Here is a 24,604-nt window from a genome sequence, read left to right on the forward strand (position 1 = left end):
TAAACTTCAGCGAGTACAGACCCAGAGTCCTCAACCGTTCCTCATACGACAAGCTGTTCATTCCATGGATCATTCTTGTGAACCTCCTCTGGACCATCTCCAAGGCCAGCACATCCTTCCTTAGAGACGGGACCCAAACGTTAGGGACAAACTGTTCCCACTTCTACCCGTGTTTGCGTGGGTTTCACCCCCAGAATCCAAAGATGTGCAGGGTAGGTAGATTGGCCACACTAAATTGTCCCTTAATTGGAAAAATGAATTGGGTACTCTAAATTTGTTTCGGTGCTGCCTGATCTGCAAAATGTTTCCAGCATCCTGTTTTACTTCAGATTTCCAGCATCCACACTATTTTACTTATTAAATGCTTCAAAGTTCTAGTGCAGCAACGGAACTAAAGGTCAAAAGGTCTGCCTCAGCAGACTCCGTTGCCTTGGCTCCAGCTTTGGCCTACAGTCTTTTTATTGACACTTTAGTTCAGCACTAAGCGAGCATTTTGTCATTGGAGGCGTCCTCTTTCGAATGATCCATTAAATCGTGGCCCCACGAGGGAAAATAAGACCAATTGAATTGCTCTAATGAGACCTGGTATGGACTCAATGGGCTGAATGACCTCCTTCTGTGCCTGAATGACTCTTTGACCTAAATATCCCGTGCCACTGTCGAAAAGAGTAAGGGATTTCTCCCAATGTCCTGGTTTGCATCACTAAAAACAGATTATCTGGTCACTAATCTCATTGCTCATTGTGGGTCATTGCTGTGCAGAAATTAGCTGCCATACATCCCTACATTATGAGTAACTACTTCAGAAATAATTGAGTGCTTTTCGACAATCCAAAGTTGTGAAATTTGTAATATAAATGAAGTTCTTTTTCTTTGATCAAAACATTCTGTGCATAAATCAAAGTATCTTGAACAATTATGGATAAATTAGATTGTGAAATCTGACACTTCTTGCACCAGGAGCATCCTCTAAGATCTTTGTATCATAGAATCCCTACAGTGCAGAAAGAGGCTATTTGACCCAATGAGTCTGGACCGACCCTCCGAAAGAGCACCCCACCCAGGCCTATCCCTGTAACCTCACCTAACCGTTGGACACTAAGGGGCAATTTAACATGGCCAATCCAGCTAACCTGCACATCTTTGGAATGTGGGAGGAAACCTACGCAGACATGGGGAGAACCTGAAACCTCCACAGTCACCCGGTCGGAATCGAACCTGGATCCCTGGCGCTTTGAGGCAGCAGTGCCAACACATGTGCCACCATGCTGCTCCTGTGCCACCATGCTGTCTTTAATAATTTTTTTATCTGTTCAATTATTTCAATTAAATTAGCATCTTGACTTGCTCCTCAGAAACCTCCATCAGCCTCTTTTTTCTGTCCCAAGTCCTGCACTATTTCCAACCTTCCCTTCATTTCTAATCTACTGTAATACATAGTTGGCTTGCTGCTAGTCCTCCTAGTTCGAGAAGTCCAATCTGATTTCTTGCCATATCATTGATGTTTACACGCTTACCCATAAACTGCAACATGGCATCTGCCTACATAACGCTGGCAGCACACTGCTCAACACCTCTGCCTCCTCTATCAGCCCACACTGCCAACTCCCAAGATACAGATGAACTAAAATTTCCTCCAACATATCCAAAGTCAGTCTCTTTGGTTCCTGCCCGCATGTCTTTAGCCTTGACTCCATTTACTTTGCGAGCTACTACCTGAGACTCAAATAGCTTTGACATACAACATGGCCACAGGCCCTGCTTTCTCTCCACGTTTGCCTCTCTCTACATCATTGCCTTCCAATTCTTTACAATTACCACCACTGCACAAGTCCATGACTTCACTAGCTCAAGGCTCAACTTCTTTGAAAGATAATTAACTGTAAACTGATATTTCGCTATTGCCAGATGCTGCCAAATGTGTTAATTATTCCCAAAATGTTGTTTGGATTTCCAGCATCTTCAGTATTTTGTTTTGACAGCTCTAAAATGCTGTCTTTTTCCAACCCTCCACAAGTTTCAATTCATTCAAAAGATCCCAGATTCCCTGCCATACAGTACCATTTGTCCAACAAGTTGATGTTAAAATTCCCATCCTTGTTTTCAAATCCTTCCTTAGTCAAGCCTCCCAATACTTTGTCATCTCTTGCAGTATGTTCCCATGCACCATCTATTCCAATATCAGGTTACATATTGTTCACCTCCATCCCAGTCCTTTGACTGACCCCTTGCCCAGGTTCCTTCAGCTTTTATCTCTCCTTCTGCCTTCAATATTCTTTTTCTATTGTGGGTTTAATCTCTGGATTCATTAGTTTCTAACTAAAAGAAATCTTGCTGGAGTCAATGATCTTTTTTTTTCAAAACATATGTTTACTTGCTGACTATTTACAAAAGTAAATGTACTAAGTGAGTACTTTGCATCAGTATTCACCAAAGAGAAGTACTTGGTAGATGATGAGTCTAGGGAAGGGTATGTAAATCGTCTGGGTCACATTGAGATCAAAAAGGAGGAGGTGTTGGGTGTCTTGAAAAGCATTAAGGTAGATAAATCCCCAGGTTCTGATGGGGTCTACCCCAGAATTCTGAGGGAGGAAATTGCTGGGGCTTTGACAGAAATCTTTGTATCCTCACTGGCTACAGGTGAGGTCCCAGAGGACTGGAGAATAACTAATGTTGTTCCTTTGTTTAAGAAGGGTAGCAAAGATAATCCAGGAAATTACAGGCCTTTACGTCAGTGGTAGGGAAATTATTGGAAAGGATTCTTTGAGACAGAATTTACTCCGACTTGGAAGCAAGTGGAAGCATTAGCGAGAGGCAGCATGGTTTTGTGAAGGGGAGGTCGTCTCTCACGAACTTGATTGAGTTTTTCGAGGAAATGACAAAAATGATTTGATGAAGGTAGGGTAGTAGATGTCATCTACATGGACTTCAGTAAGGCCTTTGACAAGGTCCCTCATGGCAGACTGGTACAGAAAGTGAAGTCACATGGGATCAGAGGTTCAGAGGTGAGCTGTCAAGATGGATACAGAGCTCGGTTATAGAAGAAAGAGGGTAACAGTGGAAGGGTGCCTTTCTGAATGCAGGTCTGTGTCTAGTGGTGTTTGCTGTTGTAGTATATATAAATTATTTGGAGGAAAATGTAACTGGTCTGAAATGCAAGTTTGCAGACGACACAAAGGTTGGTAGAATTGCGGATAGCGATGAGGACTGTCAGAGGATACAGCAGGATTTAGATCACTTGGGGACTTGGACGGAGAGATGGCAGATAGGGTTTAATCCGGACAAATGTGAGGTAATGTATTTTGGAAGGTCTAATACAAGTAAATATACAGTAAATGGAAGAACTCTGAAGAATTGACATGCAGAGGGTTCTGCAGGGCCACAAGGCACTTAAAGTGGCAACGCAGGTGGAAAAGCTAACCAAGAAGGCATACGGCATACTTGTCTTCATCGGCTGAGACATTGAGTACAAAAATTGGAAGTTGTGCTGCAGCTGTACTGAGCCTTAGGCTACCATAGAGAAAATGCTGTAAAATCTCAGCAGGTCTGACAGCATCTGTAGGGAGAGAAAAGAGCTAACGTTTCGAGGCCAGATGACCCTTTGTCAAAGCTTAGTTAGGCCACACTTGGAATACAATATTTAATTCTGGTCACCACACTACCAGAAGGATGTTTACGAGGATGTTGCCTGGTCTGAAGGGCATTAGCCATGAGGAGACGTTGGATTAACTTGTTTTGTTCTTACTGGAGTGACGGAGGTTGAGGGGTAATCTGATAGAAGTCTACAAAATTATGAGGAGCATGGACAGAATGGATAGTCAGAAGCCAGAGTGGAAGGGTCAGTTACATGGGGACATAGGTTTAATGTGCGAGGGGCAAAGTTTAGAGGAGATGTGCAAATTAAGTTTTTGTACAGAGGGCACTGGATGCCTGGAACACTCTGCCGGAGGAGGTGGTGGAAGCAGGTATGATAGTGATGTTTAAGGGGCGTCTTGACAAATGCATGAATAGGATGGAAATAGAGGGATACAAATCCTGGAAGTGTAGAATGTTGTAGGCTAGACGGGCAGCATGGTCGGCGCAGGCTTGGAGGGCTGAAGTGCCTGTTCCTCATAGAATCACAGAATTTACAGTTCAGAAGGAGGCCATTCGGCCATCAAGACTGCACCGACCTTTGGAAGCGCTCCCCACTTAAGCCCACGCCTCCACCCTATCCCCGTAACCCAGTAACCCCACCTAACCTTCTGGACACAAAGGGGCAATTTAGCATGGCCAATCCACCTAACCTGCACATCTTTGGACTGTCGGTGGAAACCGGAGCACGCAGAGGAAACCCATGCCGACATGGCAAACGTACAAACTCCATACAGACAGTCACCCAAGGCCTGAATTGAACCCAGGTCCCAGGAGCTCTGAGCAACAGTACTAGCCCAATGGTGTTGTACCTTTCTTTGCTTTTTGTTAAATAAGACCAAGACATCTCTGAAATGCTTCGTACTCCTCTGTTAGTGAGTAAAATCAATGTGACATAGCTCTTTCGCATAAAATTCACCCTTTTATATCTCCAATGGAGTCTTTATCCACATAGTATTTTCAGCCCATTCTCCTATGCGCGATAGGCAGCGCGGTAGCACAGTGGGTAGCACTTGTTTCACAGCTCCAGGTTCCCAGGTTCGATTCCCAGCTTGGGTCACTGTCTGTGTGGAGTCTGCACATTCTCCCCCTGTCTGCGTGGGTTTCTTCCAGGTGCTCCCACAAGTCCTGAAACACGTGCTGTTAGGTAATTTGGACATTTTGAATTCTCCCTCTGTGTATCCAAACAGGCACCGGAATGTGGCGACTAGGGGATTTTCACACTAACTTCATTGCAGCCTACTTGTGACAAAGATTATCATACATCTGCCCTTCATCATCCCTTACACTAGTATTGTCAATCTCTAACTGTTGGCACCCTTTGAGGACACAGGATGCATGCTGTCCAGAATCATTTCCTTGGAAGACACTATGCCCCCTTTCTGACAGAGGTTTCTGCTTCTGGTCTGCAGTATGAAGGTGATGAACAGAGATTTTCATTTAAAAAAAAACATTTATTTCACTTTTTGGTACTTCGGGGAAAGGTTGGACTGCCTGCTGCACATGCTTCAAAGAATAAAGCTTGTTCAACTCTGTGAAGATTTGGACAGCTGTAGAGGATCTACAAACTTCTATTGTTGCAATGAGCAAAGCATTAAGTAATGTCTCATCCATAAATGGATCAGATGGACAAAGAGAAAGACAAAGAATATGCTGAAGAAAAAAAGATGATTGTCTGTTAATATAGGAATATCTTTTTCAGTAAGCAGTGGTTCAATTTGCACACATTCTTCAGTGTGAAATTGCTCCTCAGTGAGCCTGAACATCTCTGGCACTTCATCGGAGTGTGTGCTGTCCTCAAAACGTAAAGCAAGGTTGAAGATCTTCTGCAACAAGTTAGTGGAAACAGGCATCTTCGTTATCATCATCTTCCACTTTTTTCCGAAACATTAAAAGTGACCTAATCAAAGCTAGTATTGCTTTTTGCACTGCAAAGCAGTGTTGCTGTTTCACATGAGATTCTCTCTGACCTCATACAGCAATGAAACACTGGAAAACCATGGTTCCCTCAAGCAGCTTTATAGGTAGTTGATTTCCTCTACTCCAAATTCCTAGCACATTTTCCCCCATTGTTTTTACCAGTGTTCTCATTTTGTTTTGCTTTGGTAAGTATCAAGAAAGTCTCTTTTGTAGTCTCTCGTGATGTATCGTACAATCCTTTTGCCAAAGTTGAGTTTGTAGAAATATTTGCAGAGTCTTTTGGGGGGGTAGGCGGGCCGGCGCTGTGAAGCAACAGTGCTACCCACTGTGCTACCATACCGCCCTTGAGAGAGAAGCATTAGAACTTCTAGTTTCTGGATAACTATTTTAAACACTCAGGCCAAACCCTGCAGGGGACTCTTTCCACCCCCCCCCCCCCCCCCCCCCCTCCAGACCTGACTGAACCCAAGAAAATATCTTGTGGGGGACAAAAAGCAATTTACTTTTGAATTCTTTAAAGTTTGATCCCTTATGCGTTCAAATCAATAAACAATTTGGTAATGTGCTTTGTTTCACTTTGTTACTTCATTTTATCTACTTTCTTAGAAATACATTTCCATGTGGACTATCCAGCTGAAGCAGCACTACCAATCTCCCTGCTTAGAGTGGGTGCATTCAAACCAAACTAGCTACAGGTTGCTTAGTTTAAAAAAAAAAAAAACCATTAGTTGGAATTTTAAATACATTAGCAGATCAAGATTCTAATCCTGGTACAGTATGTTGGTTTAGCACACTCGGCTAAATTGCTGGCTTTGAAAGCAGACCAAGACAGGCCAGCAGCACGGTTCGATTCCCGTACCAGCCTCCCCGAACAGGTGCCGGAATGTGGCGACTAGGGGCTTTTCACAGTAACTTCATTGAAGCCTACTTGTGACAATAAGCGATTTTCATTTTTCATTTCATTCAGTATGCATTGGTTTGTACAGTGCGCAATGTACTGTCTATTTGGCACTTCATGAGCATCAATTTTGGTTCTCTGTGGACAGTTTTGCTGATTAATTGACTACGTAAGAATCTTTTCAGATGAATGTAATATGAAATGGCAATGTGTAAACGGTACGAATGATCACAGTATCTTGTATTTTGCAGAAAAACTCAGATTATTGCAAACTCTTTGGAAAACCTACTTTGTTAAACCAACGTTTTGTATCAAAGTGGAGGTTTGGACACATCTACAGATTCAATTCTGGAAAAAAAAAAATCACAATTTTCTGGCTGGCACTATTCACCTATTTCAATAAACTGGTGGCTATATATGTTTCTGACATCTTACTCTCTTTCATTACATTCAGCAGCAGTTTACAGAACATGACACCTCTATCTTCTCGAAAATGCACATGTATTTTTAAAGTATCAGGATTCATTTTTTTTTTTTTATTCGTTCATGGGATGTGGGCGTTGCTGACTGGGCCATTGCCCATCCCTGAGGGCATTTAATAGTCAACCACATGCAATCACATGTAGGTCAGACCAGATAAGGATGACAGATTTTCATCCCTACAGAACATTAGTGAACCAGATGGGTTTTTACGACAATCAATGGTTTCATGGTCACCTTTAGACTATTAATTCCAGATTTTTATTGAATTCAATTTCCACCAACTGCACTCTTGGGTTTCGAACCCAGGTCCCCAGAGCATTACCCTGGGTCTCTAGTCCAGCGATAATACCACTACGCCACTGCCTTCCCTAAAGTGCTTCATCCATTCATGATGTGTCCATTAATGAGTTGACTGGGTGCAAATTGAGAAAGGTGGATATTCAGCGGGACCTTGGGTGTCCTTGTGCATCAGTCGCTGAAAGTAAGCAGACGTAAAGAAGGCAAATAGTATGTTGGCATAGCGAGAAGATTTGAATATAGGAATTGGGCTGTTCTACTGCAATTGTGAAAGGTTTTGCTGAGACCACACATGGAGTATTGTGTGCAGTGTTAGGTGTCCTTCTCTGAGGAAGGATGTTCTTGCTATGGAGGGACTGTCATATGAGGAGAAACTAAGTCAGTTTGGAGTATATTCATTGGAGTTTAGAAGAGTGAGGGGGAATCTCATAGAACCCAGATTAGGGAGGGTAGATTCAGAAAGAATGCTCCCAATGGTGGGGGAGTCCACAACTAGGTGTCATAGTTGAAGGATAAGGTAAACCTTTTAGGACTGAGGGGAGGAGAAATTTCTTCACCCAGAAAGTGAGGAATCTGGATCCACGACCATAGAAAGTAGTTGAGGCCAGAATGGCCTCCTGCTCCTTCTATTTTATATGTATATTTCTGTCAGTGATTGATTATAACGTATAAGGTAAATTTTCCAGTGCCGCCTGTCTAGAGAATCGACTAGGGGGGAACTGACAATTTCTTGGACCACCGATAGGTCAACTAACCTCGGGTGGAAATTTCTGGACTGTCCACACACCCTACTCAAGAATCATAATCCACAAAATCCCTTTCTTTAGTGAACACTGATGCAAAGTACTAATTTAGAACTGCACCCATTTCCTCTGGCTCAACACATACATTAACCCCCCACCACCACCACTGTCCTTAAGTGGTCCAATCCTTTACCTGGCCACCCTCTTGCTTTTTACATATGAATAAAAAGTTTTGGAATTCACCTTAATCCGACTTACCAAGGACTTTTCATGACCCCCTCATAGCCCTCCTAATTTCCCGCTTCTGTACCTTCCTACTTTCTTTATACTCCTCAAGGTTTCGACTGTCCCCACCCTTCCAGACTGTACAAAAGTCTCCTTTTTCTTTTTGACGAGGTTCACAATATCTCTCGTTATCCAAGGCTCCCTAAACTCCCCATACTTATCCTTCGTTCTCTCAGGAACATGACGTTCCTGAATCCTAATCAATTGTCGCTTGAAAGACTCCCATATGTCCGATGTTGATTTGCTATCTAACAACCGCACCCAATCCAAATTCTTCAATTCCTGTCTAATGTTATCGTAATTTGCCTTTCCCCAGTTTAGCACCTTAACGCGAGGGTTACCCTCATCTCTGTCCAGAAGTACCCTAAAACTTACAGAATTGTGGTCATTACTCCAAAAATGTTCTACTACTGAAAACCCAACCACTTGTCCAGGCTCATTCCCCAATACCAGATCCAGTACTGCCCCTTCCCTAGTTGGACCATCTACATATTGCATCAAGAAGGCTTCCTGGATACACCTTACAAACTGCCCCATCCAAACCCCTAGCACTAAGTGAGTCCCAATCAATATAGGGGAAATTAAAATCCTCCACCACAACAACCCTGTTACATTTGCATCTATCCAAAACCTCTCTACCTATCTGCTTCTCTATCTCTCGCTGGCAGTTTGGGGGGCCTGTAATAAACGCCCAACAATATGATTACCCCATAAGACCATAAGACATAGGAGCGGAAGTAAGGCCATTCGGCCCATCGAGTCCACTCCACCATTCAATCATTGCTGATTTCCTGTTCCTGTTCCTGCGCTCGAACCAGATTGCCTCATTGCATGCACCCTCCAAGGTGTCCTCCTGCAGTACGGCTGTAATCTCCTTAACCAGTAATGCTACTCTTCCACCCCTTTTACATCCCCCTCCATCTCTCCTAAAGCATCTATATCCTCCAATGTTTAGCTGCCAATCCTGCACTTAAAAAAAAAAAAAAAAATTTAGAGTACCCAATTCTTTTTTGGCTAATTAAGGGGCAATTTAGCATGGCCAATCCACCTACCCTGCATATCTTTTTGCTTGGGGTGAGACCCACACAGACACTGGGAGAATGTGCAAACTCCACACTGACAGTGACCCGGGGCCGGGATTAAACCTCGGCGCTGTGAGGCGCAGTGCTAACCATTGCACCACTGCGCTGTCCCCCAATCCTGCCCTTCCTTTAACCGCATTTCTGTGATGCCCACAACATTGTAAGTGCTCTAAGTTCATCTGCCTTACCCGCTATGCTTCTGGCGTTGAAACAAATACTCTTCAAACCACTGTGTTTGAGCAGACAGGGTTATGTTGTTCTATTATATTTGTTCTCTATTTCCCCTTCAGTTATTACACCTTCTAAGCTAGCGCTCTGGTTCCCACCTGGTGTGTGTGTGTCGTGTGGGACAATCACTTTGGAACGTCCAATGCATGTAGGAATTACACAATTAATGGTACAACTCTTGTGTGTACTGACAGGTAGAGAGATCTGGGCGTGTATGTCCACCGATGACTGAAAGTGGCAACGCATGTGGATAAGGTGGTCAAGAAGGTATACGGCATGCTGGCCTTCATCGGTCGTGGCATTAAATATAAAAATTGGCAAGTCATGTTGCAGCTGTACAGGACCTTAGTTAGGCCTCATTTGGAATATTGTGTACAATTCTAGTCACCACACTACCAGAAGGATGTGTATGCTTTGGAGAGGTTACAGAAATTTACTAGGAGGTTGCCTGGTATGGAGGGCATTAGCTATGAGGAGAGGTCAGATAAATTCGGTCTGCTCTCACTGGAACGACAGAGGGTGAGAGGTGACCTGATAGAGGTCTACAAGATTGAGTGGCATGGACAGAATGGATAGTCAGATGCTCTTTCCTAGGGTAGGAGAGTCAATACTCGGGGACGTAGGTTTAAAGTGTGTGTGGAAAGTTTAGGACAGATATGCGAGGCAAGCTTTTATACAAGAGGGTGGTAAATATATGGAACTCGCTGCCTGGGGAGATGGTGGAAGCAGGTATGATAGTGGCATTTCAAGGACATCTAGACAAATATATGAATAGGGTTGGAATGGAAGAATACACACTCCGTAAGTGCAGACTGTTTTAATTACATAGAACACACAGTGCAGAAGGAGGCCATTCAGCCCATCGAGTCTGCACCGACCCACATTAAGCCCTCACTTCCACCCTAACCCAATAACCCCTCCCAACCTTTTCGGACACTAAGGGCAATTTAGCATAGCCAATCCACCTAACCCGCACGTCTTTGGACTGTGGGAGGAAACTGGAGCACCCGGAGGAAAGCCACGCACACATACACACAGGGAGAACGTGCAGACTCCTCACAGACGGTGACCCAGCGGGGAATCGAACCTGGGACCCTGGTGCTGTGAAGCCACAGTGCTATCCACTTGTGCTACTGTGCTGCCCCTTTAAGGCAGGTACTATGGTCACCACAGGCTTGGATGGCTGAACGGCCTGTTCCTGTGCTATATTGTACTTTGTAGAGTATTGTGAACATTTTCATGGCTTACTTTTGAGGTTTGTTTGGAGTTTTCAGGGCATTTCAGTCTTGTGACATTTCATCCTTCGTGCGTGGGTCAGCCCCATTTGCATCTCTGCAGACCATTCATGTCTATTTAGCATGGAGCCCCTCTGAGGAGGAAGGCAAGCCAAAGAGAGAGAAGGCCAGGTGGTCGCAGTCATCACTTCAGAGGGGAGGCACAGGGTATTTGGGACCAGCAGGGTGGGCAAGGAGGACTGCCTTACAGAAGACGCCACTATCCAGCTGCACGGTGTACAGGCAGCAATCCAGTGCAGCAGGAAACTCTGGCTTTCAAGGGAAGCCGTCAAGTTCATTTGCCAGATGAGTAGGCCGGAGGTACCCTCCAACCGAGAGAGTGGACATCCAATGTCCGTGGCCCTGAAGGTTGCTGTATCCCTTAACTTTTATGCCTCAGGATGTTTCCAAGGATTAGTGGGCGATCTTTGCGGAGCCTTCCAATAGTTGTGTCAAGCTGGTGACTGATACTCTGTTTAGACGTGTGAACACATGCATCCATTTCGGGACAGATCAAGCTCGACAGACTGAGCTGGCCAGAGGCTTCGTGTCAATTATAGGGTGTCCCCAAATCCAATGTGCCATTGTTTACACCCATGTGGTGACCAAGGTGCCAACAGGCCTTCCTTGTCATGAGGAAGTGGTTTCACTCTAGGAATCTTCAAATCTTTTGCAACCACAGAACCCAGATTCTACAGGTTTATGCGAGATATGCTGCCAGCTCCCACTCGCAGGTGCCAAAGCATTTTGGTCATCTCGATGGATGATTGCTGGGTGACTAGGAGTGTTGTCCCTTGAAACGGTGACTGATGACTCCACAGGCATCCGAGGACAGAGGCAATATACAATTACTGCTTTGTCTCCACAAGGTGGTGACATGCGAGAGGGATATTGGGTCCAGAAATGGCAGGTTGCTGACCTTAATGCCTTGTTGACCCAGGTGACCTTAGTGGTTGTCCTCTGACTAACGGGGCCGGTGTAGATTCTGTCTGAGATGGTGCATTCAACAACATGGTTGGGCGTGCCCCTGTTGTCACGGACTCTTAAGGATGGTGCCGTGACTGGCAGAGAGATGGAGAAATTGCCACCCTCGTTTGGGGCACACCGAGAGGAGTCCACAAAGAGGGCAGGCAGCTTTTTTGCCACTGATGACTGGGCACTCATCTGGGAGACTTGATACTGCATCCAACTCCCACACTGAGGTCATTGCTTGTGTGAGGGCTACAGTCCGAAAGCAACCCCAGAACCCTTGATTCAGTTCCTGGATCTGCCTCTTCCATGAGAGTCCCCACTAAATGAATGAGGCTGTGCACACACGTAATTTTGCATCAATGCTGGACTCCTGCTTCACATGGACTCCTGCAAGACCCTCCAGGATCTCTGCTAGATCTCCCCCCATATCCCTCTGGATATCCAGTATTTCATCACTTAATTGATGACCCCAGAGGCTTCGCATCCACCTCAAGAGTCAACATGGTCCTGGTCTCCAGCAGTCCTCCAACTGCCGGTGCCTGGGCACTGCCTGCCTCCATGAATGTGATGTGCTGTCAACACTGTTAATTACCAACTGAGCAATTGCCCATTGACCTGCTAGTATCTGGTGCTTAGTGCAGAGATAGGGTGTACTGTGGATGCAGTTGCTTTCTGCACATGCTCCGGTGTTAAGGGAGGGTTATAGAGGTTTATAGCACAGAAAGAGGCCCTTCGGCCCATTGAGTCCATGTCAAGCATCAAGCACCTACCTATTCTACTCCCATTTTCCAGCACTTGTCTGTAGCCTTGTATGCAATGGCATTTCAACTGTCCCCTGAATACTTCTTGAGAGGGTTCCCGCATCTACCACCCTTTCAGGCAGTGAGTTCCGGATTCCAACCATCCTCTGGGTGAAAAAGTTTTCCCTCCTATCTCCTCTGAACCTCCAGCCCATCACCGTGAATCTATGTTCCTGGTCATTCACCCCTCCGCTAAGGGGAAAAGTACCTGTCACTTTACTTATGTTCCTCATAATTTTATACACCTCAATGAGGTCCGCCCTCTGCCTTCTCTGCTCCAGGGGAAACAACCATAGCCTATCCAGTCTCTCTTCATAGTTGAAACGATCCAACCCAGGCAACATCCTGGTGAATTCCCTCTGCACCCTCTACAGTGCAATCACTTCCTTCCTATAGTGTGGTGACCAGAACTGTACACAGTACTCCAGCTGGGACCTAATCAGTGTTTTATAGAGCTCCAGCAAAACCTCCATGCACTTATAAGACCATAAGACATAGGAGCGGAAGTAAGGCCATTCGGCCCATCGAGTCCACTCCACCATTCAATCATGGCTGATTTCAACTCCATTTACCCGCTCTCTCCATTGCCCTAAATTCCTCGAGAAATCAAGAATTTATCAACTTCTGTCTTAAAGACACTCAACGTCCCGGCCTCCACCGCCCTCTGTGGCAATGAATTCCACAGACCCATCACTCTCTGGCTGAAGAAATTTCTCCTCATCTCTGTTCTAAAGTGACTCCCTTTTATTCTAAGGCTGTTGCCCCGGGTCCTAGTCTCCCATGCTAATGGAAACCACTTCCCTACGTCCACCCTATCTAAGCCATTAATTATCTTGTAAGTTTCTGTTAGATCTCAACCTCCTGAACTCCAATGAATATAATCCCAGGATCCTCAGACGTTCATCGTATGTTAGGCCTACCGTTCCTGGGATCATCCGTGTGAATCTCCGCTGGACCCGCTCCAGTGCCAGTATGTCCTTCCTGAGGTGTGGGGCCCAAAATTGGTCACAGTATTCTAAATGGGGCCTAATTAGTGCTTTATAAAGCTTCAGAAGTACATCCCTGCTTTTATATTCCAAGCCTCTTGAGATAAATGACAACATTGCATTTGCTTTCTTAATTACGGACTCAACCTGCAAGTTTACCTTTAGAGAATCCTGGACTAGGACTCCCAAGTCCCTTTGCACTTCAGCATTATGAATTTTGTCACCGTTTAGAAAATAGTCCATGGCTCTTCTTTTTTCCAAAGTGCAAGACCTCGCACTTGCCCACGTTGAATTTCATCAGCCATTTCTTGGACCACTCTCCTAAACTGTCTAAATCTTTCTGCAGCCTCCCCACCTCCTCAATACTACCTGCCCCTCCACCTATCTTTTGTATCATCGGCAAACTTAGCCAGAATGCCCCCAGTCCTGTCATCTAGATCGTTAATATATAAAGAGAACAGCTATGGCCCCAACACTGAATCCTGCGGGACACCACTCGTCACCGGTTGCCATTCCGAAAAATAACCGTTTATTCCAACTCTCTGCCTTCTGCCTGACAGCCAATCATCAATCCATGTTAGTACCTTGCCTAGAATACCATGGGCTCTTATTTTACTCAGCAGTCTCCCGTGAGGCACCTTATCAAAGGCCTTTTGGAGGTTAAGATAGATAACATCCATTGGCTCTCCTTGGTCTAACCTATTTGTTATCTCTTCAAAGAACTCTAACAGGTTTGTCAGGCACGACCTCCCCTTACTAAATCCATGCTGACTTGTCCTAATCCGACCCTGCACTTCCAAGAATTTAGGAATCTCATCCTTAACGATGGATTCTAGAATCTTGCCAACAACCGAGGTTAGGCTAATTGGCCTATAATTTTCCATCTTTTTTCTTGTTCCCTTCTTGAACAGGGGGGGTTTCAACAGCGATTTTCCAATCCTCTGGGACTTTCCCTGACTCCAGTGACTTGAAAGATCATAACTAACGCCTCCACTATTTCTTCAGCTATCTCCTTTAGAACTCTAGGATGTAGCCCATCTGGGCCCGGAGATTTATCAATTTTTAGACCTCTTAGTTTCTCTAGCACTTTCTCCTTTGTGATGGCTACCATATTCAACTCTGCCCCCTGACTCTCCTGAATTGTTGGGATATTACTCATATCTTCTACTGTGAAGACTGACGCAAAGTACTTATTTAGTTCCTCAGCTATTTGCTTGTCTCCCATCACTAGATTACCAGCGTCATTTTGGAGCGGCCCAATGTCTACTTTTGCCTCACGTTTGTTTTTAATGTATTTAAAGAAACTTTTACTATCATTCCTAATGTTACTGGCTAGCCTATCTTCATATTTGATCCTCTCTTTCCTTATTTCTTTCTTTGTTATCCTCTCTTTGTTTTTGTAGCCTTCTCAATCTTCTGACTTCCCACTACTCTTTGCCACATTATAGGCTTTCTCTTTTGCTTTGATGCATTCCCTGACCAGGAAGACCATTGAAGGAAGCAGGTGGAGGTCTGCATCATGGTGGCAACAGCACCTGGCAGACACTTCACATATGCCTCCAGGGGTTCAAATGGCTGTTGGCACTTTATAGGGGCTGGTTTAGCACAGGGCTAAAAAGCCGGCTTTTAAAGCAGACCAAGGCAGGCCAGCAGCACGGTTCAATTCCCATACCGTCGTCCCCGAACAGGCGCCGGAATGTGGCGACTAGGGGCTTTTCACAGTAACTTCATTTGAAGCCTACTTGTGACAATAAGCGATTTTCATTTCATTTTTTTTCAACTTGCCCTGCTGTCTTCAGAGATCTGTCAACATGCACACTAAGATCCCTTTGATCTTCTGTGCTTCCGAGAGTCCGACCATTCGTTGTATATTCCCTTGCCTTGTTCGTCCTCCAAAATGCATTACCTCACACTTTTCATGGTTAAATTCCACTTGCCAGTCTATGTCCTGTAATTTAAGGCTTTGCTCCTCACTATTTACCATACTACCAATTTTTGTGTCATCTGAAAACTTACTTTCATACCTCCACATTCGCATCCAGATCATTAATGTATACCACAAACCACAAGGGACCCAGCACCAATCTCTGCGGAACACCACTGGACATAGGCTCCCAGTCGCAAAAACAACCCCTCTGCCTCCTACCACGAAGGATCATCGGCTTCCTGGCTGACTCTGGAGGATGGCATATCTGAGGAAGGGAAAGAATTGGTTGGTAATGTTAGTCATATCACACAGTCACTATACACAATATCACATGCAGCCAGGTGTGAGAGATATCTGGCATCACAGTGGTTTTGTGATTGGTGAAGTTCTTATGAGGGATGAGACAACCCAACATTCTTTTCACTCTCCACCCGCCTTACTTCTTCCCACTGAGCTCTTCGACCTCTCTCTGACTTCAGCCTCTCTGTGACCTGAGGACAATTCAAGCTCCAGGGCTCCCAGCTCATGGCTGGTGAGGATTGCCAGGTTTTTCATCTCACCACAGTGGCAGGTCTCTCGGCGTTGTTATGGCTACGTTTCTTCTGTAAGTACAAAGTTCTATTGCGTACTCAACCCTCCACCACCTTGCCAAACTGTCCCCCAACACCCTTCACCCCCGCCAACCATTTGGACATTCCCAACCCTTTTGCACACCTGACCCTTTGATGGATCCAGGGCTTCAGATCTTCTCTCCACGCTTAGCATGCAGGGCAGAAGTGAGTCCTGAGACACTCTGATTCTTACACCCATGAGTGCAACAGAGGACGGGCATCTTTCCTCACTTCTCCACACTGGACCATGCTAACTTTTGAGTTCACCTTGGCTGAACACAGAAGATAACTGAACCTTTTCTGACATTGTTTCCTCGTGCACCAGACCAGGCCTTGACTGCTGACCTCAGCTGCCAGCTCTGCCCAGGCTGCCTTGGTGAGGTGGGATAGCCTCCTCCTTCCACCCCACGCCATCAGGATGTTCCTCCTGCCATGGACCACCTTCACATGGGCACACAGACGCCATTCGAACATCTGGAGGCATATGTGAAGTGTCTGCCGGGTGCTGTTGCCACCATGATGCAGACCTCCACCTGCCTCCTTCAATATCTTTAGTAGTTTCTACAAGTCGCCTGTCAATATACCGCTGGGCCGCCAGTGGACTCGGACGTCACCACGCTCCTACCCCCGTCAGCCTCACAGACCTTATCCAAACATGTTTTGCACTGCCTGCTACTTACCTGGCCAGCCAGCGTGATATTGTGATCTTGCATTAATCTCGAACGGAACTGGGAAACATGGCCGCTTCTGCTCCCACATGTGAGGACAATGTCACACACAATTTCTTGCCCAAGAGTTGAAATTCATATCAAAGGTTGGAGTTGTTTCCTTAGCCTGAACCACCTATGTCACATTGCAAAAGGAATCATAAAATGACATGAAGAAGCTACTTTTATTTGATCATTTACATTTTTTCTCTTTTGACCAAAAGTTGTATCTTTACTACTTTTTAAGAAAATGTCGGAGTTAACCAATTGCCCTGATATTTCTTACTCCTCTGCCCTATCTTGCTATTTTCCTACGTTTGCATCTATTTGGCTTCTATTAAAAGTTCATGCTTTCGTCCCACTCATTCTTCAGCTGATTAAGTTGCTGACATCAATGTTTTAGAACTACTTTTTTTATATAGATTGTCTAAGCATTATACTGGCAGTACATCATTAGGAGACAATAATCATGTGCTTGTGAGACAATGCAGTTGAGAAAATAGCTCCAGATAAACGTCACAATGCACTAATTTGCTACATTAGCAAAATCTGTTCCAGTCACATTGTCATGATAATGACATGATAATATACTGTTCTATACAAAGGGCACAGTGCTAATTACATAACAGTACTCACAGTACCATGACTTGTAATTTATTAGCTATAATGAATGTCTAAAGTTCACTGGTTGAAAATACAATGTGGCATCACTATACATTTTAGCCAGCATCATATTACAAACTGCTGCTGCTTAAAATCTAAAATTTGGATTATTCCAAATGTTTTTTTTTACAAAACAAAAGCAATAGCAGATATTTTTTGCAAAACTAACTCACACTTAAATATAATTTAATAACGGGCATTGGTAGGAATCCATTTCTTTATCCTGTCTTGCCTGAACTCACGGTGCAGCAACAGTAAGTGATTGTGGTAGGTTTAACAACTAACTTTGACATTAAAGAAAAGCTGATGACGGGCTCACAGCTGGATTATTATTTCTGCAATCTGTGTTAGTTCTCTAGTGGTATTTAATTGATTGGTTGTTGTTGTATGAATCAATCACATATCAAAAAGATTTATATACCGCAGCTGCCTTAAGATCTCGCCCCCCCCCCCCCCCCCCATAGAACCCTGACAGTGCAGAAAAAGGCCATTCAAGAGTGGTTAGCACTGCTGCCTCATGGCACCGAGGTCCCAGGTTCGATCCCGGCTCTGGGTCACTGTCCGTCTGGAGTTTGCACATTCTCCCCATGATTGCATATGTTGCGCCCCCACAACCCAAAGATGTGCAGGGTAGGTGGATTGGCCACGCTAAATTGCCCCTTAATTGGGAAAAAATGAATTGGATACTATAAATTTAAAAAAAAAAAAAAATTTTTTTAATGATATTTATTAATATCACAAGTAGACTTACATTAACACTGCAATGAAGTCACTGTGAAAATCCCCTAGTCGCCACACTCCGGCGCCTGTTGGTACACCGAGGGAGAATTCAGAATGTCCAATTCACTCTAACAGCATGTCTTTCGGAACTTGTGGGATGAAACCGGAGAAGCCGGAGGAAACCTATGCAGACGTGGGGAGAACTTGCAGACTCCGCACAGACAGTGACTCAAAACGGGAATTGAACCTGGGTCCCTGACACTGAAGCAGCAGTGCTAACCACGGTACTGCCGTGCTGCCCATTCAACCCATCGAGTCTGCACCGACCCTCTTAAAGAGCACCTTAGCTAGGCCCACTCCCACGCACTATCCTTGTTACCCCACCTAACCACACTTTTTGACTGGAAGGAAACCAGAGCACCCAGACAAAACCCACTCAGACACGGGGAGAACGTGCCAACTCCACACAGTCACCCAAGGCCGGAATTGAATCCAGGTCCCTGGCGCTGAGAGGCAACAGTGCTAACCAGTTTGCCTCCATGCCACCACTTTCTATTGCTGAGAAGGCAGCAACCAATTAACAGCTGTATTTAAATTATAAAATAATAAATCACACTGAAATGGATAAATCCATAGTGGAAGTCATGATCACCCATCCACACTCATTTTCTCAGGAACTGCCATCATCAATTATTTCATGGTCCTTCATGAAGCATCCTCACCATAAGAATGAGGAGCAGAAGTAGGCAACTCGGCCCATTGAGTCTGCTCCACCATTCAGTGCGATCATGGCTGATCTGATACAATCCTCAACTCCACTTTCCTGCTTATCCCATTAACCCTTGCTGATTAAAAATCTATCTCAGCATTGAATATACTTAATAACCCAGCCTCTACAGCTCTCTGCGATAAGGAATTTCACAAATTCTGAGAAGAAATTCTTCCTCATCTCTGTCTTAAGTGGGTGACCTCTTGCTCTTTGATTGTGCCCTCTGGTCCTAGACTTTCCCACAAGAGTAAACAAAATCTGAGCATCTACCCTGTCATACCCGCTGAGAATCCTATGTTTCAAAAAGATCGCTCTTTGCTGACTCTGACCTATGGACAAGAAAGGTCAACTAGTGTTAGATAATTTTATGCAGCATAATGGTTCTAGCATTACGTAAATGAAACTGCTTTTACCCCACGTACACTGTACTGTTGTAATTTCCTGTTTAATTACACATCTGGATGTACAGTGGCCTCCACAGAGGGACCATCAAGCTTTGCAAACTTTCCCCACTGCGGTTGTTTTCTGGAAACCTCTTTAAAAATTTCATAAGCATAAAATAAGTTAATGAAATGACTACCGCTGTGTTTTCTTAGTATATGGCTCCTTCCTCTTTTGAAGTTTATTTTCTACCCTTCCTCTTTCTGAAGCTCCTTTTTCCACTCGCCATCATCAGCTGGCAGGATGAGGTTATCTCCCAGGATGTGACATTTGGAAGCCTGCTTCTCGGGACTTGGCAGGAGTTCTGGAGGGTAATGCTTGATTTCTGATTAGCACCTCCTGAAAACAGTGTGGTTGTGATTTGGCTGTATGTCGAGGCATGAACATGCCTCCCACTGTTCCACAGCACAGCTGTGAGAAAGGGCGGGCAACCTAGGTAGACCACAACATCTCAAATAACATTCCGTAGTGCTCGAGGCAAGTAATAGGCAACTCCGAAGTATGATGATTATAGCATTATGTAAATTAAACTTGACCAAATCAAAAAAATATACACTGATCAAACATGTTTAGAAAACGTTTTTGTGTTTGGGGGGTGGGGAGGGGTTGGTGAGTGAGGTACAAGAGTCCCAAAACATCTGGATTAGTGCCCATTGTGTGCCATTGTGCAACTCTGTAATGTATCACTGATTATCATTCTGATAGACGCACATTAATTAAGTTCTGTTTATAATTTAACCAAAACACATACATGCCATACTGCACATCAAATCTAAGTATATAATTGCTTCATAATAACCCAACAGGTTTTGCGAGCTTTGATATTTTATGTCTTATGAAGATCAGGAGTTTTCGGATCAGCATTTTAAAAAAAATTGTGGATTGTGCAGATATGAACATGCATTTCCGAAGCAGGCGTAAACCACTCAGCCCCATGAATCTGCTCCACCATTAAGTAAAATCAAGGATGATCTGACTGTAATCTCAACTCCAAATTTCTGCCTACCCCCGATAATCTTTTGCCCACTTGCAAGGGAGGTGGTGGCGCAGTGGTATTGTCATTGGATTGATAATCTAGAGATCCAGAGTAATAATATACGGGGGACCCGGGTTCAAATCCCGCCATGGCATATGGTGGAAACTGAATCTAATAAATATTTGCAATTAAAAGTCTAATGATGACCATAAAACCAATTGTCGTAATGTCCTTTCGGGAAGGATATCAGCAGTCCTCACCTGCTCTGGCCTACATATGGCTAGGCCTATAGGAATGTGGTTGATTCTTAAATACCCTCTGAAATGGCCTAGCAAGCCACTCTGTTGCATCAAATTACTACAAAATAAAAAGGAAAGAAAATGATGGACCACCGGCACTGGACAACGACAACCGCAACACTGTCAACCGTGAAAAGTCTTCCGTACCAGCATCTTGTGCCAAAGTTGGGAGAGCTGTCTGACAGACTCGTCAAGCAACAGCCTGACCTGAATATACTACACCACTATCACCATCCCTGGGTATGCCCTGTCCTACTCGACCATTACCACCAAGCCAGGGGATCAACCCTGATTCAATGAAGAGGGCATGCCAGGAGCAGCACCAGGCATACCGAAAACTGAAGTGTCAACCTGGTGAAGCTACAACACAGGGCTACTCCAACATAAACAGCAAGTGATAGACAGAGCTATTCGATCCCACAACCAATGTATCAGATCTAAGCTCTGCAGTCCTAATAGGTGGTGGACAATTAAACAACTCACTGGAGGAGGAGGCTCCACAGGGGCTGGTTTAGCACAAGTGGGCTAAATAGCTGGCTTGTAATGCAGAACAATGCCAGCAGCGCGGGTTCAATTCCCATGCCGCCTTCCCCGAATAGGTGCCAGAATGTGGTGACTAGGGGCTTTTCACAGTAACTTCATTAAAGCCTACTTGTGACAATAAGTAATAAGTATCCCCATCCTCAATGATTGAGGAGCCAGCACATCTGTGCAAAAGGCAAGGCTGAAGCATTCGCAACAATCTTCAGCCAGAAGTGCTGAGTGGATGATCCATCTCGGACTTCTACAGAGATTCCCAGCATCACAGATGCCGGTCTTCAGCCAATTCAATTTACCCCACCTGTTTTCAAGAAATGGCTGAGGGTACTGCAAAGACTATGGATCCTGCCCCTAGCCACACAGTACAGCTACAATACTGGCATCTACCTGGCAATGTAGAAACTTTCCCAGGTATTTCTTGTAAGCAGGACAAATGCAACTTGGCCAATTACCGCCCTATCGGTCTACTCTCCATCATGAGCAAAGTGATGGAAGGGGACATCAACAGTGCTATCACGTCGCACTTAGTTAACAATAACCTGCTCACTGATGCTCAGTTTGGGTTCCACCAGGGTCACTTGGCTTCTGACCTCTGGTTCAAACATGGACAAAGAGTTAAATGCCAGAGGTGTAGAGAGAGTGACTGCCCTTGACTTCAAGGCAGCATTTGACTGAATGTGCCATAAGAATCTTCATTTTTGTCATAAGTAGGCTCATACTAACACTGCAATGAAGTTACTGTGAAAAGCCCCTAGTCGCCAAGTTCCGACACCTGTTTGGTACACTGAGGGAGAATTCAAAATGTTCAATTCACCTAACAGCACGTCTTCTGGGACTTGTGGGAGGAAACCGGAGTACCCGAAGGAAGCCCACGCAGTCACGGGGAGAACGTGCAGACTCCGCACCCAAGCAGGAATTGAACCTGGGTTCTGGCGCTGTGAAGCAACAGTGCTATCTGCTGTGCTACCGTGCATTAAAGAGCCCTAGCAAAACTGGTATCGGGGGGGGGGGGAAAGCTCACCACTACCTAGCATAAAAGAAGATGGACGTGGATGTCCTCTCAGTCCTCGAACATCTGCAGGAGTTTCTTAGGGGAGAGTCCTCTGCACAACCATCTTCACCTTCTTCGTTAATTACCTTCCTTCCATCTTTAGGTCAGATGTGAGGGTGTTCACTCAAATGTTCAACGCCATTCGTGACTCCTCAGGCAATATCCAGGCTCGGGCTGACAAGTGACAAGTAACCTTCTCGCCACACAAGTACCAGGCAATAACCATCTCAAATAAGAGGGAACCAAACAATCGTCCCCTGACATTCAATAGCATTATTATCGCTAAATCTCCCACTGTCAACATCCTGGGGATAACCACAAACTGAACTGGACTAGCCATATGAATACTATGCCTACAAGGACAGGTCAGATGCCAGGAATCCTGTGGCAAGTTACTCGCCTCCTGACTCCGTAAAACCTGTCCACCACCTACAAGGTACAAATCAGGAGTGTGATGGTATACTCCCCACTTGCCTGGATGGGTGCAGCTCCAGCAACACTCCAGAAACTCAACAAAGCAGCCCGCTTGAATGGCACCGCTCCACAAGCATTCACTCCATCCACCTCCAACGCATAGTAACAGCCATGTGTACCATCTACAAGATGCATTGCAGCATCTTCCAAATCCATGACCACTACTGTTTCGAAGGGCAATGGCAGCAGACATATGGGAATTCCACCACCTGGAGGTTCCCCTTAAAGTCACTCACCATCCTGACTTGGAATTATGTCGCTGTGGCGGGGTCAAAATCCTGGTACTCCCTCCCTAATAACACAGAGGTTGTAACTGCGCCATATGGGTTGCAGAAGTTCAAGAAGGCAGCTCACCACCACCTTCCCAAGGGCAATTAGGGATTGGCAACAAAAATGCTGGCCTAGCCAGCGAAGCTCACATCCTGTGGGGGAAAAAAAAAAGAATCTGTCTCGCTCTAACATAAAAATATTAAAAGATTCTGCATCCACCACCTTTTGAACAAGGGTGTTCCAAAGACGCACGGCCCTCTGGAGAACAAATTTCTCTTAATTTCTGTCTTAAATGGACAACCCCTTATTTGTAAATAGTGACCCTCTAGTTCTAGATTTTCCCACAAGTGGAAACATCCTCTCCATATCCACCCTGTCAAGGGCCCCCAGGATTTTATATGTTTTCTCTTACGTCGCCACTTCTAAACTCTAGTGGATCCAAGCCTCAGATGTTGAACCTTTCCTCATAAGACAGCATTCCCATTGCAGGCAAACTTTCTCTGAACTGCTGCAAATGTATTTACATCCTTCGTTAAATAAGGAGACCAATACTGTACACGGCAGTCCAGATGTGGTCTCACCAATACCTTGTATAACTGCCGCACAATTTCTTTACTGTGTGCAGTATACTTTTTCTGGATATCCATTACATTTATTTATTGTCACATGTACTGAGGTACAGTGAAAAGTATTGTTCTGCATACAGTCCAGACAGATTGTGCCATACGTGAGAAAAACATAGGACATATACAAATACACAATGTAAATAAATAGGCACAGGCATCAGGTGAGTGTATGAAGTATAATACTACTCAGTAGAGAAGATGTATGAAGAGATCAGTTCAGTCCATAAGAGGGTCATTCAGGAGTCTGATAACAGCGGGGAAGAAGCTGTTTTTGAACCTTTGTTGGTGCGTGTCCTCAGACTTTTGTATATCCTGCCCGATGGAAGAAGTTGTTAGCAATTCGACTCACTACGTTCCAATCATCAGCAAACTTGTAGATAAAGTTGGAGCCAAATTCGTGTGTGTATAGGGGGCTGAATATACAGCCTTGCGGGGCCCAGGTATTGAGGACTATCATGAAGGCGGTATTGTTGTTTATCTTTACTGACTGTGGTCTGTCAGTCAGGAAGTCGAGCATCAAGTTGCAGAGGGAGGAGCCAAGCCTTAGGTTTTGGAGTTTTGATATGAACTTGGCTGGGATTATAATGTTGAAGGCAGAGCTGTAGTCAATGAATAGGAGTCAAATGTAGGAGTTCTTCTTCTCGAGATAAGTTCATAAGATATAGGAGCAGAATTAGGCCTTCGAACCTGCTCTGCCATTTGATCATGGCTGATATGTTCCTCATCTGCTACCTATAATGTTACAAGCCAAGAACTGGATTTCGAAATCCAGCACCAGATCCATGTCTATTTTTTCCATACCTTTTAGCATCTTGTATACCTCAAGTTGATCTCCCCACATTCTAGACAGCATAGGCCTAAACTTTTCAATCTCCCCTGTGACAATCCCCTCATCCACGGAATCAATCCAGGGAACCTCCTTTGAACTG

General features: G+C 44.8%; 1 protein-coding gene across 14 annotated transcripts in view; it reads left to right on the forward strand.

The window, feature by feature from the left end:
* rbks (ribokinase) overlaps positions 1 to 24,604 on the forward strand; it is a 269,106-nt gene that overhangs the window by 1,876 nt on the left and 242,626 nt on the right. Inside the window, exon 1 of one of the 14 annotated variants that reach the window (XM_072500150.1) lies at positions 19,664 to 19,750. The exons of the other annotated variants lie outside the window; for them this stretch is intronic. The gene's annotated coding sequence lies outside the window, so the exon portion shown is untranslated. Of the gene's footprint in view, positions 1 to 19,663; positions 19,751 to 24,604 lie in introns of those variants that run through there. 14 annotated transcript variants of the gene reach the window in all.

Source organism: Scyliorhinus torazame, chromosome 4, assembly GCF_047496885.1.
Source record: "Scyliorhinus torazame isolate Kashiwa2021f chromosome 4, sScyTor2.1, whole genome shotgun sequence".
NCBI lineage: Eukaryota > Metazoa > Chordata > Chondrichthyes > Carcharhiniformes > Scyliorhinidae > Scyliorhinus > Scyliorhinus torazame.